Below are 14,549 nucleotides of genomic sequence, written 5' to 3'. Positions count from 1 at the left end.
CGAACTCAAAGACACGTGAGAACGGCTCAGATTATAAACCCTAATCCAAGTCCTACCTAAAAATATTTGATTGATTTTATTATTTTTTTTTATCTTATTTTAATTAATTTAACTAACTTACTTAACTTAACGAAACTGACAAGAAAACTTAACGAAACTTAACGAGGTTTTAACAAATATGGAGAAACGACTACCTAGGCAAGAATCCTATTGACGGTTCAACGGCTAACGGAATTAACTAATCACATGACACCGGGATCTTAAAATAATTAACTAAGACTTATTAAAGTTCGCTAGATCACCTCTCGGTCTCACCAACTAACCCTCACAAATCTAAGAAAATTTAATAAATGCACCGGTAAAAAGATTACTAAGGTACCCTACGGACGCATCTCCTCTCGGACTCAACGACACAAAACCCGCTAAAAATTGATACTAGCAATTATAGGGATAAAGGGGTAACAATATTTAACTCGATCTAAGACACATATTTGCACGCAAAACTAAACCGGATAAGACCAAAACTCGCTCTCGCGCAATTCTAACCTAACCGAATAAATACGCGAGACAAACCGACTCCCTATTACCTCTCGGTCGCAAGGAAGGTGAAACTATTGAATTTTAATAATTAAGCTCACTCAAGATTCCTATGGTCGCGCTAACCACAAACAGATCAAAAACACCAAGTCTAAGACCTAAACGTAGAACCATAACCAAACGACACACAATCAATCAATCAAAGTAATCCGCGGAATCACAAACAATAATTATATAAAAACAATATTTTAACACATCAAAGATTGAATTAAATAAAGCGTTTCAATAATAATACATCGTGTAACTAATCAAAACCAGATAAACCGCTAAACAATGTCAATAATTATCTCAACCTAGGTAGTGCAAATAAGTTTAACTACTCATAATAATAAAAGAATCAAAATAAATAGTAGCAAAACTCATCTCTAGCAATTATTGAATGAAAAAAAAATGTCTAAAACTCAAAAACCAAACAAATAACGAACCGAATAGCGCACCAAAACTCTTTTACCAATGTTTCCTGGCTGCCCTCCTCTTTAAAAATAATATTCTTTTTCTTGGTGTTGTCCGTCGGAATTGTAAGGGAGTTAGGTTTTTAATTTGTTTTTTTTTATTGTTGCTTCCCACTTGCTCCTTAAAACAAAATTATGTTTTGATTGATTTCTTTCTTTTGCTTTCCTGGTCGCTCACCAAGTTTGACTCACAATGGCTTTTTTAATTTAATTTTCTTTCTTATGTTTTGTACTTGCCGATCGGGATATATATGAGGTTAGGGTTTTTATTTTTTTTTAATGCATAATATATAATATGCATGTAATGGCCTACACTCGTGGGCTTGGGTCGGGCTTCAACTTGGTTCTTCAAGATTTGATCAAAAAGGCCTCCAATGTCTTTAAAAACCCGAACCTTTTTTTCTTTAAAACTTGTAACCTACACAAAATAATAAACTTTGTAAAACCAAGTTAAAACGAGTTAAAATCATTAATTTATTATACGATTAAGCACTTTAAACGTAATAAAAAGGTGCGGAAAATAAGTGTGTTTTACAACACATCAAACATCCCCACACTTAAGACTTTTTCGTCCCTGAAAAAGAAATCTACACAGGATCATAACCAAGTGAAAAACAACAAACTCCCAGATTATTAATCATTATTAAAGCATAAGAAACAGCTCGACATATTGACCGCGATTGCCGGTATTGTTGTCCACTTAATCCCAGCCACTACCTATCAAGCCCCCAATTGCATTAAACGTTTTAAGTCTAAAAGTTAAGGCTACACCTATCCCATCTCAGACAAAGAGAGCTAGAAAACTAGATTCGAAGCAAACTGGTTCAACAAATCACCATAAGCCAAGGACTCGTTGATGGTACTAATTAGATGCACTCGGTGAAATTTAATGGATGAATGGTCCTATGGAGGTTGTACGAGCTATTCCTAACTATTATTGGACTTTGTCCTATAAATTCCTAATTTGATATTTATTGACTAAGACCCTTCGAGCCCCAATAGTGTATCCTCAGAGTCACTATCCTCAAGGTAACACGTAAACTCTAAGTCCTGTCTAGTATGTGCATCTTTGGCCTCTTTTTCTAACTTTAAACAATGCTTCTTTGGCATTTTACAATACATAACTTTCTTCATAAGCATTTTGCTTTTCTTGAACAACTTTGGATAATACAATACATAACAATACGTTATGCCCCGCATGTTTCGCATTTGGTCGTGGTGTGACAGTTCATATAATTTCTCTTGGCTTATGGTTACTTTTTATAATGTTCTGTTTTTGTTGTTAACCAACTGACACACCCAGCTCAGTTGGCTGGGTGTGTGTGATGTGTTTGTGTCGTCGTGTTGCGCGGTTCAAGTCTTGGCAACACCGTTTTTTATATTACTTTTTATTTAATTAAACTTATATAATCATATATACTTAATAATTTAAATTATGTTATTAATATTATAAATATTGTAAGGCCCCGATACTGGTGCCCTACTTTGGACGTTGGATTTACTCATAAACACAGTTCTAAAATATCAGAGTTAATTAAAACTTTCGCGAAAGAGTAATAATCGACCATTCATTACGAACATTCGTAACTTGTCTTTTAAAACATAACATAAAACATAGTATCAAAACATCATGACAAATCTTCATATGCCAGTCTCTTCCAATCCTGCCATGTGTCTCTCTCAAGCCAGCTGTCTCAGTCGATTAACCTGCGTGCATACTAAAAGTCAGCTATGCTGAGGGAGTTCTAGTTAATCAGACGACATGCAATACATTCACATACTTACATATGCACCCGATGGTACATACCTTCATATTTACTTACATACTTACATACATACGTACTTTCATTCTTTCTTTCATACTTACACACATACTTTCATTCATACATATACGTTTTAAAGAGCATTCCGCCCAATAACCTTCGCCAATATGATTAGGGTCGGTTCCCTACATTCGCCGACATTATTAGGGTCGGTTCCCTTTTCTAACTATACCTTCCATACCTTTTTATACATTCATAATTATAACTTTCTTACGTTCATTAACTGTCTTAACACATTTTTCATTAGAATTTTTAATTATTATTTTATTTGCTAATTCATAAAGTTCGAGGGTTTCTTTGTAGTTAATCCATTTATCTTAAGTCCAGGGACCTTTCTGTCATTCTTTCAAACTTTTGTTCGTTATTCAGCTCTTTAATGAATGAAGTTCATAATGAATTGACTGATTCGTTGTCTCTTAACGAATGGACCTTTATAGTGAACTGGTCTTTATAACGAATTGAATCTTTATAACGAACTGGCCCTTATAACGAACTGGGGGTTCATTCGTCAGTTCTCCGTTAACGAATTACTTAACGAACTGTTTCTAATTCGTTATCTCTTCTTAACGAATGGGCAGGACGAATAATACTAGTTCTTTATTTCCCCCTTAACGAATCACTGCTAGTTCATCATTTCCCCTTAACGAATCACTGCTAGTTCATCATTTCCCCGCTAACGAATTAGGGTTAGGTCAGAGAATGTCATAAACATTTTCTGACATCCTTAAATACTCCCGCCGCATTTCTAGCGCCGTCTTTCCAGCGCCGCCGTGCCGGAATACCGGGCGGTGGCCGGAAAAACGTATTTTACCCCATATTACACAATTTTTCACCATTTTTCATCCCGTTTGATTCAGATCTGAGCTAGGGTGACCCCTAAGCTCATTTTTGATCGGTTTATACCCGATTCCATCCATATCTCGTGACGTTAACGGTTTAGGGTGTCGGCTCGTCATTTCGCTACTAGATCTAGCGGGTTTGGATTAATACAATATCATACTATCATTACCTCGGGTCGGGATCGGCTCTTCTTCTTGGTTTCGGCTAGAGAAAGAGAGAAATATGAGAGAGAGCTTAAGTGTGTGTTTTGGGTGGTGTATGGAATATGTGAAATGAATGGATTATGGAGTAATTGTTAATATATGATGGGTCATGGGCTTAAGCCCATGGTCTTTATTTCTTTCCTTTTTAACTCAAGTCCATAACTCATATCTATTTAACCCAACACAAGCCTAACTCATAGTAACTCATATTTTATTTATTAACCGAAACAAGAAAACGAGATGTTACAAATATAATAGTTAATCCGTATTTGATTCACCTTAACTAATCGTATGTATATGTAATAGATTATTAAACAATTTATAAAGGTTTTTAATATTTATAAAGGGGTTTTAATTTAACATATATATATATATATATAATATCATGTTAATTCACGTATTTAAAATAGAGTTCAAGTGTTATAAAACATATCATATTTTTATATAAATATTATTAATTATTAACGATTATTTATTATTAGTAATATATAAATATATTAAACGTATATTTAGGTTAAAATAAATATTTTAAAACAATCTCTTTAAATAATCGATTTAAGAATTATAAATATTTATTTGGTTAAGTATTTTTATGTATTTTAAATAATTAAAATCAAATTATTTACGGTAAACCTTTGTTAAATAAAGTAATAATAAAACTGATAATAAATTAACGTAATATAACTTTAGCGAGAACACACCGATCATCAAATCCCGAACGTCTATCTAGTTTTATATTCTTCGTTGAAATTATATTTATTCCCGCAACTATTCATTATTAGGTTTTCTCGTCGGTATTCCTGAAGAGCGTGAATCGCTTTCTTAACATATTCTTTCCGGCTTTGCTTATTTGATTAGTTGAGAATTTCACTCTCTCTTTTACTTATTATATCTTCTGAGGGCATGCGTAACTAGCTATTTTTATATTATATAGTATTAAAACCGCAACTGTTTATCCTTGTGTGTTTATCAGTTTGCCTAACTTACTATTTACTTACTTGCTTTATTTGAACGAATTTTGATGAAGTTCCTCATTATCGTATGATCATATGACTATCTTTGGCAAACGATGCCCATTTTTATGGCAACGGTTTAGTCCTTTCTTGGTAACCAATATCCATTTATATGGAATTGGTTGAGCCGTTTCTTTATGGCTTAACTATTTATCTCACAGGAACAGTTTGCACTTTTATTTATTTATTATTATTATTATAGTGTCTTACATCTGGTGCTATACTCACTCAACCTAGTGTTAACAAAGCCTATTGTATTTTTAACGCATATGCAAGTTATCGTGTGATGTGATTTTTAAATTGTTTGAAGACACTTAGAATTGCATGCTAGAAAGAAGAAACAAGATTATGAACTTTGATATAAATGTTTTGTGTTACTTATTTGAATTATGGATTTTTGTATTTGAACATGTTCGGATTTATTTGAATTTAAAATAATAGATATTATAACATTGATTACTGCATGATAGTACCTTGAGAGCTGTGAGCAATCAGCTCACGCCCCGACATTTCCACCTTAAGTTGGGGTGTGACATTTAAAATTATGGAGAATATTAAAACTTTTAAAAGTTTGTTAAAAGATTGGTCAAATTCTGAATTTGAAATGGCTTTAAATATATTATAAATATTAAGTATAAATTATGGGCATTATATAAAAACCAAAATATATAAATGTACATTTTTTTATTAACAACTTTTTAATTAAACTTTTTTAATTAAACTTTTTAGTTAGATGTACCTAGTATTTTCACCCCCGCGTTGCGGGGGAGGTGCGATTAAGTTCCATGTTTCCAAATTCGATATAGAACTCGCTTCAGGTGATCGGTACCTGTTTAACATCTGCAAATTTTAACCATTATCAATACTAAAAAGCCTTCACAAAGTAGTAAGATTTCCTTAAAAAGTAATGCACATTAAAGTTAGTTGAAAATCATCAAAATCAAGAAAGCAAAACATAGTCAAGATCTTCAAATCACAATATTTCAAATCAGACTTTACACCTACATTCACATAGAAACCATAATCTAACTTTTTTTAAAGACAATTTCGATCAATTAGCATCTACCTAACAGCAACAAATCAAGCATGGGTTCGTTTACACAAACAAATCAAAACATATAGAACATGTGCAAGACGAAGAGGCTCAGGTTCGGTAAACAACTGCAATATACATTGCCACGTCAGAATCCGGAGCATCATCACAACTTGCCAACCACCATAGACCCGCTTCTCGGATCGCCAACGACCACTATCGTAAGCAAGAGAAAGAATAATATACACATGGTCATGTGCAATCAAAACAAAACAGAGAAAGAATAATACCCGCTTCTCGGATCCCAAAAAGAACCCCGACAACGTTAAACCCATCCACCGGACCGGCCGCTGGTTAATTCCGATGATAGAGAAGCCAGAGAAATAAGTGTTTTATCTTATGAGAGATGAATATTAAGCTGAAATCTGTGGTGCAAGTGGTGAAACCGTGGGCTAAAGTCTAGAGAGAAAAGAGACACGTAGCATCTTGCTACGACACCTGGCAATCCAAAATCAGGGAAAGCTTACTGACACAATGACACCTGCTTTTTCTCTCTGATCTGTAGCTTCTGAAGGAAGACGTATATAATAGGCTTGTACGTATATAATAAAGAGTGATACATTTCATCTATAAGGCACAACATATGATGCAGGATGTACAAACCATGATGCAGTAAATTCTTTAAAATTGTAATATTATAAATAAATCGAATATTAGGGTTCATTTTTATGAATTATAACCACAAATCTAAACAATTAAATAGTGTTATACTAATTTTAGTAAATAATATAATGACAATTACAAAAGTTAAAATTAAATCAGTTAATTAGAACTTCAAAAAATTATGAAAAAAATTTTGATTTTTGAAACATTAAAATGGGGATTAAAGACGCATTAGTTATTTTTGAAATTTAGTGATAATAACAAAATTGTCAAATATAAAATATGGAAAGTTGTATTTTATTCATTAATTTTTAACCGCATATATTAAATAGAATTTGACCAATAATCAAAATCATGGAAATATATTAAATCGCATTTGACCAATAATCAAAATCTCGGAACGATATTAAATTGAATTTGACGAACAACAATAGAAGATTGATTATATAAAAATCAATTTAATTACATGAATTGTGTGAAATACGTGAATAATCGAAACTTATCCATGGCATTAGCTATTCTACCAAGTTGGACGGTCATAAGCTAAAATGATTCAAATTAAATAAATAATATATTATTTGGGCTAAAATAAAAAATAAGAAAGTATATTCCGGTGTAGTAAGAATTACCAATGGATGTAACCAAAATAATTAACATAATAAATCCGATAACAATTGAAATCACAAGCTAAATAAACCACTCATTGTATGGAAGATAGAGCAAGTAGAGAAAGTTCAACATTTCCATTGAATCTTGGATTTTGAAAATCATATAATATTAAAATCAATACAAACAAAAACGGCAAAGCAAATGAATTGATAATGACAATAATGAATAGTATATGACAATCGGCCATTAGAGTATAAAAACTAACTTACCGGAAAAATGTAATAGATGATCGGCAGAGGTGGCAATCCGCAAGAAAGAGAGAGAGAGAAATTAAAATGATTAATAGGGGTTGCAACGTTAATGTTTATATAATGAGAACAAGATCATTTGACATTAATAGGAAAGAAAACATATAATAAGGCGGTGACTTGATATCTAGGTGGATACCCTAGAATAATGACATGTGAAAATTCTTGCATTCTTTGTATAGTAAGATTGGATGCATATTATCAACCATTTAAGATATGATCTGTTTTGGTGGATGTCAATATGTATACATCCATTACATGGCTCTTGCATATTGTGGCGAGCAATTCGTTTGAATATATATTTGTACTAGACAAATCTGTTCTTCTGTGTAGTCAGATTTTGTGATTCGTATGATTAGGTTCGTTTGTATTTCTTTTTCCTTTGCTCATAAACTCAACCGTATTACCTTTCTTCGTAACATGTTTTCGAATGAATCATATAATAAATCAATGGTGAAACTCTAAGAAATAAATAAAACTTTATTAGGATTTTATCAATGTTAATTCATGAGTACATGCTTTACCAACAACAACATGTACCACGCGCACAAAAGGGTTCAGGATTGGGAAGGCAATACCTCTCACAATCATATTTTGTTCGGCACGAGGGAGGATGGCATATTTTTGCCTTAGGAGCTCCGAATCGACAAGATTTTCTAATGCATTTTTCCGCATTTTCACCCGAATGATTCCTACCTTCAACAACTGATCGAGAATGGAATCTATTTAGTTAATCAAATCAAGTATTTATCAATGTTAATAGTACTTTTATATTTAATCAATTTACTTTTGTATTTATATGTATTAATAATCCCAACCCTCCAATAAATCATTATGTTATCAAATATGCAATCCCTATTTTTCGATTTTATGTCATCCTGGTATCATTTATCACATTTATCGCTATAATAACCATTTATATATAGATGATGGATTGTATTTATTAAACTAGAAAAACTAGGAAAATGTGAAGAAAAAATAAACGAATTGAAGACTTATGGAAGACCTGTAGTGATCAGTAATGTAGAGATGATAACAAATTTAAATGCGATGACTTTCTCCATTACTGAATGTAAATAACTTTTTTAGCAGTTTACACTTGAGGGTGTTTGAACATCATTGGTTTGTGGTCTTTATATAACACTCGTAATTTATTATCGTAACAAGATTACAATAATTACTTGTAATTTAATGGTGAAATGATAACATAACAATATGAAGTGATCTTATTTAGATTATTATATTACTAGCATTTATTCTCTGTATTACATGTTTGTTTTACATTATTAGTTATATATATATATATATAATTTTAATTTTAATTTTAATTTTATTTATTGTATGGAAAGATTATTGAAATTGACAAACTAGTTGAACAAAGGTCACTTCAGCAACATGAAATGGATGAAAGGTCAAAGTGCATGGCGTTGGTCGAAGCGGTGGAAATTGAGAAACAAAAGGCTTGAATCAGATGGGCGGTCGACGGGGATGAGAATACGGTCTGATTTTCATAGTATCCTTAATGCCAACCTATCTTCAAATATGCTACATGGTTTAATGGTTAATGGGGTTTGGGTAACTAATCCGTCGATTGTAAAAAGAGAGGTCTTCGAGTTTTTTGCTAACAAGTTCATGGAACCGATTTCTCAGAGGCTGATTCTATGTTGTCCAAATATTGGGAGGCTCACCGTAGCTGAGGCAGAGGAAATGGTAAGACTGTTCACTTTTTTAGAGATAAAAGAAGCGGTTTGGGATTGTGAGGGGGTAGATCGCCGGGTCTGGACGGTTATTCTTTCAAGTTTTAAAAAAGGTGTTGGAAGTGTTTCGAAACTGACTTTGTGAAGATTTTTGACGATTTTTTCACAACAAGGAGGTTCAGTAAGGGGGTAGTTTCGTCCTTTATTGTTATAATTCCTAAGGTTAAAGACCCAGAGAGCCTTGATATCGACCTATTAGTTTAATAGGTTGTATAAACAAAGTTATTTCGAAGGTTCTTGTTAACCGTTTAAAGAAAGTTATAAGATAATTAGTGTCGGTTGAGCTTTCCACGCTTTTAACAGGGAGAAGTATTCTTAGTGGCCCGTTGATTTTAAACGAGTTGGTTGCATGGTTGAAAAAGAATAAAAAAGCGTGTTGGATTTTTAAAGTTGATATCGAAAAGGCCTATGACTCCTTAAACTGGTGCTTTCCAGACTCGGTACTTGAGAACATGCACTTTTCTGCTAAATAGACGGAGTGGGTTTGGAAATTGTGAGGGCCGGTAAGTCGTCGGTTCTATTGAACGAGTCACCAATGCCTGAATTTGAATGTACTAGAAATCTACGCCAAGGAGACCCGTTATCTCCGTTCCTCTTCATGTTGGCAATGGAAGCGTTGACGGGTATAATGAAAAAAATAAAGTAGTATTTCGGAAACGCATATCATTATGGAAGGCAAAGTCCTTATCAGTGGGCGAGAGGGTGACAATCATAAAGGCATATTTAAATTCGTTGTCGTCATATTACTTCTCGTTATACAAAGCACCAGATGGGGTTTTAGAGAACTAGAGAGGTTGAGGCTGGGTATTTTTTTTGGGGTGGCTCAGAAGAGAAAAATAAAATAAACTGGATTGCATTGGAAAAAGTAATAGCACCGGTTAAAAAAAGGAGGTCTCAATTTGGGTTCACTAAACGATGTGAATCTTGCAATGCTCGCTAAGTGGTGGTGGAGGTTTAAATGTGAGAAGAATGGGTTATGGAGAAATATTATTGGGATTTTCATCATTCGGATAGGTTGTGGTCGGCTATTCCGGCAAAGGTCTCACTAGCGGGTCCTTGGAAGAAGATTGTGAAAATATCTGAGGAATTAATCGAGTCCGGGATAGATATCGGAACCGAAATGAGCAAAAAGGTAAATGATGGACGTGACACGTTCTTTTGGATTGAACAATGGTGCGGGGAGGAAACTTTAAAGCCCAGGTTTCCATTATTATACGAGCTTGAGACGAGTAAAGGGTGTAAAGTGGTGGACCGGTTAGTGATGCATATGGGGGAAATATGTGGTTAATGGGGCTGGTCAAGACAACCCTATACACAAGATGAAATGAATGAATTGAAGGGGCTATTGTTACTTTGCCAACAAGTGAGAATTACTCCAGGTGATGATCGTTGCATATGGGGGTTGGACCAGGTTCATGAGTTTTTAGTGAAAAGTCTCAAAAATTGGTTGGAAATGAGCCGTGCACATGGTGAAAATTATGTGTTTGATTGGAATAGGTTAGTCCCAAAAAAGGTGGGTATACTTGTTTGGAGAGACTGGAAATGGAGTGAATACCCTCCCTAGCATCCTTGGTGAGACGACAGGGGAGTAGTGGAGTCAGTTTCATGTGTTTGCTGTGGGGAATATGAGGAGTTGGTGGAGCATCTTTTTGTGTCATGTAGATTCGCCCAAGCAGTTTGGGGGGAGATTGCGAGGTGGTGTAAAGTTTAGGATTTCTTCTCGTTTTCATACATGATGTTGAGGAACTTTATAAATTTGTTCATATACATCCAAGAGTTACAAAGGCTTTTCATTCAATCTGCCTTACTACGATATGGAGTATTTTGAAGGAAAGGAATTTGGCGGTTTATGAGAGGAAGCCGATAAGCTTGATTAAGGTGGTGGGTGAAATAAAGACGTTGAGTTTTCTTTGGATTCGTAATAGATCGAAACGGTTGGGCTTGACATGGGAGGAGTGGTGAAATTTTGATTTTGTGTTGTAATGTTAGTTGGCGATGTTGTACTTGTTTGCAGTAATTATGTGAAAAGATTGTAACACGTGGTGTAATACGGTGGCGAGTTTCTTGCTAGCTCCGTTTAGTTTGTTTGGTTAATGAATTTCCTTTTTGTTGGTCGCTAACAAAAATATTTGGTGAGATTAATTTTTAATTTGAGGAGTTGTTATAACTCGTTTAATGGCAATCTGGGTTTAGTGAGATCCATACCGTGAATTCGAGTCAAATGCATGAGAAGCCTCTATTTAAAAATTAAAAAATATGATAGTTTGAGAGAATGAAGGGAGCAACAACAGGGCTTCTAAAGATTTCATTTATATACATTTAATATCTAAGATAATACAATTGAGAACGATGAGATTGTATTTTTACATTTATATTAAGAGTTCAACAGGGCAAAAATTTTCTTTTACGAAGTTGACTAGCTTAATTATCTTTGACACACACATGCCAATAATAACGTAATTAAATACAATAACAAAGTAACGAATCGTTTTGTTATATCAAATCTTAAACAATATTCTATATGATTAAGAAAAATGGAAACGGAATTTTAGTTTTTTCATAGAAAATATTGCCGAAAAAATAACATTGATTTTGAATGAGAGAGATGTTTGATTAAACTATAAATACATTCACAATCTCCCTAATTTTCTTGTTCTTCAAACCCAACAATGGCTTCTTGTAATATCCCCGATATTAGAACCATAATCAACACCGTAATTAAATATCTCTCTCCACCAACGCCTTCTCAATCAGTCAGCAATCCAACCCACGTCTCAACCACACTCGCCACACGCCTTCTCTCCAAAAAACACAACTCCAACGTTGTTTTCTCTCCGGTTTCCATGCATGCCGTCCTTAGCTTGGCAGCCGCTGGTTCTAAAGGCCCAACACTCGACCAGCTTCTTGCTTTTCTCAAAACTAATTCCACCCATGACCTCAACTCTCTCTATTCGCAGCTTGCGTCCTCAGTCCTAGCCGATGGAAGCCCATATGGCGGACCTCGATTGTCTTTCACAAACGGGCTTTGGTTTGATGAAACCCTTTCTCTTAAACCTTCTTTTAAACACGTTGCGGACACCGTTTATAAAGCCGCTTGCGAACAAGTTGATTTCCAGACCAAGGTCAGTTCTTTGTTCCATCAAATTTGGACTACGTAGAGTTGTTGCTATACAATATAATTATTATGTGATACAATATAATCTGTTTCTGATATATTAACCTAAACCTAATCAAAGTTCTATGCAACAAATTTATTATGTAAGTTTTTTAGAATTTTAGAACATATTTTATTATTCGATAATTTTTTTTTTGTTTTTGATATATTAATCTATCCCTAATTAAATTATGTTCAACTTTTATGGGTTATGTTTAGATCATATTTTCTAGGTTTACCGTAATGGTGTTTCACAGATCGATTGTTCATAGTTATATGTTCTTACTGTGATATATAGATCTTGGTTATTTTGTTTACAAACGTACTTCAGGCTTTTAATTGCTTTGATTCTATCTTTATTAAAGCTATAACACTTTCAATTGTTTATCTTATCGCTAACATGTTATTTATTGATTAACAAAGGGTGTCGAGGTAGTCAACCAGATGAATCGATGGGTCGAAAAGCAAACAAATGACCTTATCAAACAAGTCCTTCCTAAAAGTGCAATTAACAATCTCACGAGGCTCGTCTTTGCAAATGCTATCCACTTCAAGGGAGCATGGAGTCAGAAGTTTGAACAATCAATGACAAAAGAATATGACTTCCACCTACTCGACGGCAACAAAGTCAAAGTTCCTTTCATGACCAGCTACGAAAGACAATTCGTGCACGAATATGATGGCTTCAAAGTATTGGGTCTTTCGTATTTACAAGGTCAAGATAAACGTCGGTTCACAATGTATGTTTTCCTACCAGATGCAAAAGACGGCCTGCAATCTTTAGTAGAGAAAATCTGCTCCACATCAGACTTTTTAGACTGTCACATTCCACATAATAAAGTACAACTTGGGCGGTTTTTGTTACCAAAGTTTAAGATCTCATTCGAGTTTATAGCTACTGATCTGTTGATGGAATTAGGGCGTGTATTGCCTTTCACCGATGATTGTGATTTGACTGAAATGGCTGACTCATCTGCTGGTGAAATCCTCTATGTTTCAAGCATTATTCATAAAGCTGTTGTGGAGGTTTGTGAAGAAGGTACTGAAGCTGCAGCGGTCACCTGCACCATGTATTCTCCCACAGCACTACCACCACAAGTAGAGAAGCCCAAGGTGGTTGATTTTGTGGCGGATCATCCGTTTTTGTTTGTGATAAGAGAAAATATGTCTGGCGTCGTGTTGTTTATGGGACAGGTGATTGAACCTCATGTTGGATGAAACAAGAGTTGATCTCCATTATCATGAATAAGTTGTCTTTTGTTTATGAAAGGCTTGTTTTTTTTGTTTTTTTTATATATTGATTTTTTGTTGGTGCACGATGTCAGTAGTTCAGTATATAGTGTCTGTAATCGAGTTAGTTGGATTAGTATTTTGTAATAAGCGAAGTTAGCTCACAAGTTCACTTATATAGGCGAACTTGTAGAGTAAGCGAAGTTAGTGACAACTTTGCCTAAACATGCTAGGCGAAGTTGTCGTGTTTATAAGCTGCTAGGTTACGGCTTATTCATTAATCAGTATTGTTCGAGTTGTAACGAGTTGTCCAGTGTTTGTGATTGATATCACGTGTTTTCGGTTGCAATACAACGTGTTTTTGTTTATTGTAACGTGTGTTTGATCGTGTTAACTCGTATCGTCTTCTACGTTCGTAACGTCTTACGTAGGGATTCCGCACCTACGTAGAACGAGATATTCCGTGTAGATCCGGCTGGGAACCTACAAGTGGTATCAGAGCCTTAGGCTCTTATGCTATGGTTCGAGATCTGCGTTTTGGTGTTTCTGGCACGTTTCTGATGCGTTTTTGGCCGAACAGCCGCCGCAGGCGAAGTTATGGGGTTCAGGCGAAGTTGTCTCTTAAATTTTAGGGTTTAGGCGAAGATATAAGGTTAAGCGAAGTTATGGACAGGCGAAGTTATGGACAGGCGAAGTTAAGGAGGGGCGAAGTTGACTTTTAGGCGAAGTTGACTTTAGGCGAAGTTAAAAAAAAAAAAAAAAAAGAGTTTTCGTCTGTATGGCCAGGTGTATACAATTATTGTGAGACCGAAGAAGTTGTTTCGTCAACGAGTGAAACTTGTTATCTCTTGGTCTTACGTGTGAACA

At 34.5% G+C, this 14,549-nt stretch overlaps 1 pseudogene; it reads left to right on the top strand.

Annotated features, from left to right (window-relative positions):
- The first annotated feature begins 11,967 nt into the window (after positions 1 to 11,967).
- LOC143540990 (serpin-ZX pseudogene) lies at positions 11,968 to 13,670 on the top strand (annotated as a pseudogene).
- Positions 13,671 to 14,549: the final 879 nt, after the last annotated feature.

The sequence above is a fragment of the Bidens hawaiensis genome, unplaced genomic scaffold (assembly GCF_021521415.1).
Source record: "Bidens hawaiensis isolate Kalapana, Puna unplaced genomic scaffold, B.hawaiensis_p1.1 tig00012420_1, whole genome shotgun sequence".
NCBI classification, from domain to species: Eukaryota; Viridiplantae; Streptophyta; class Magnoliopsida; order Asterales; family Asteraceae; genus Bidens; species Bidens hawaiensis.
Note: the sequence above shows the minus strand (reverse complement) of the source record. Positions and strands in the feature narration are given on the sequence as shown.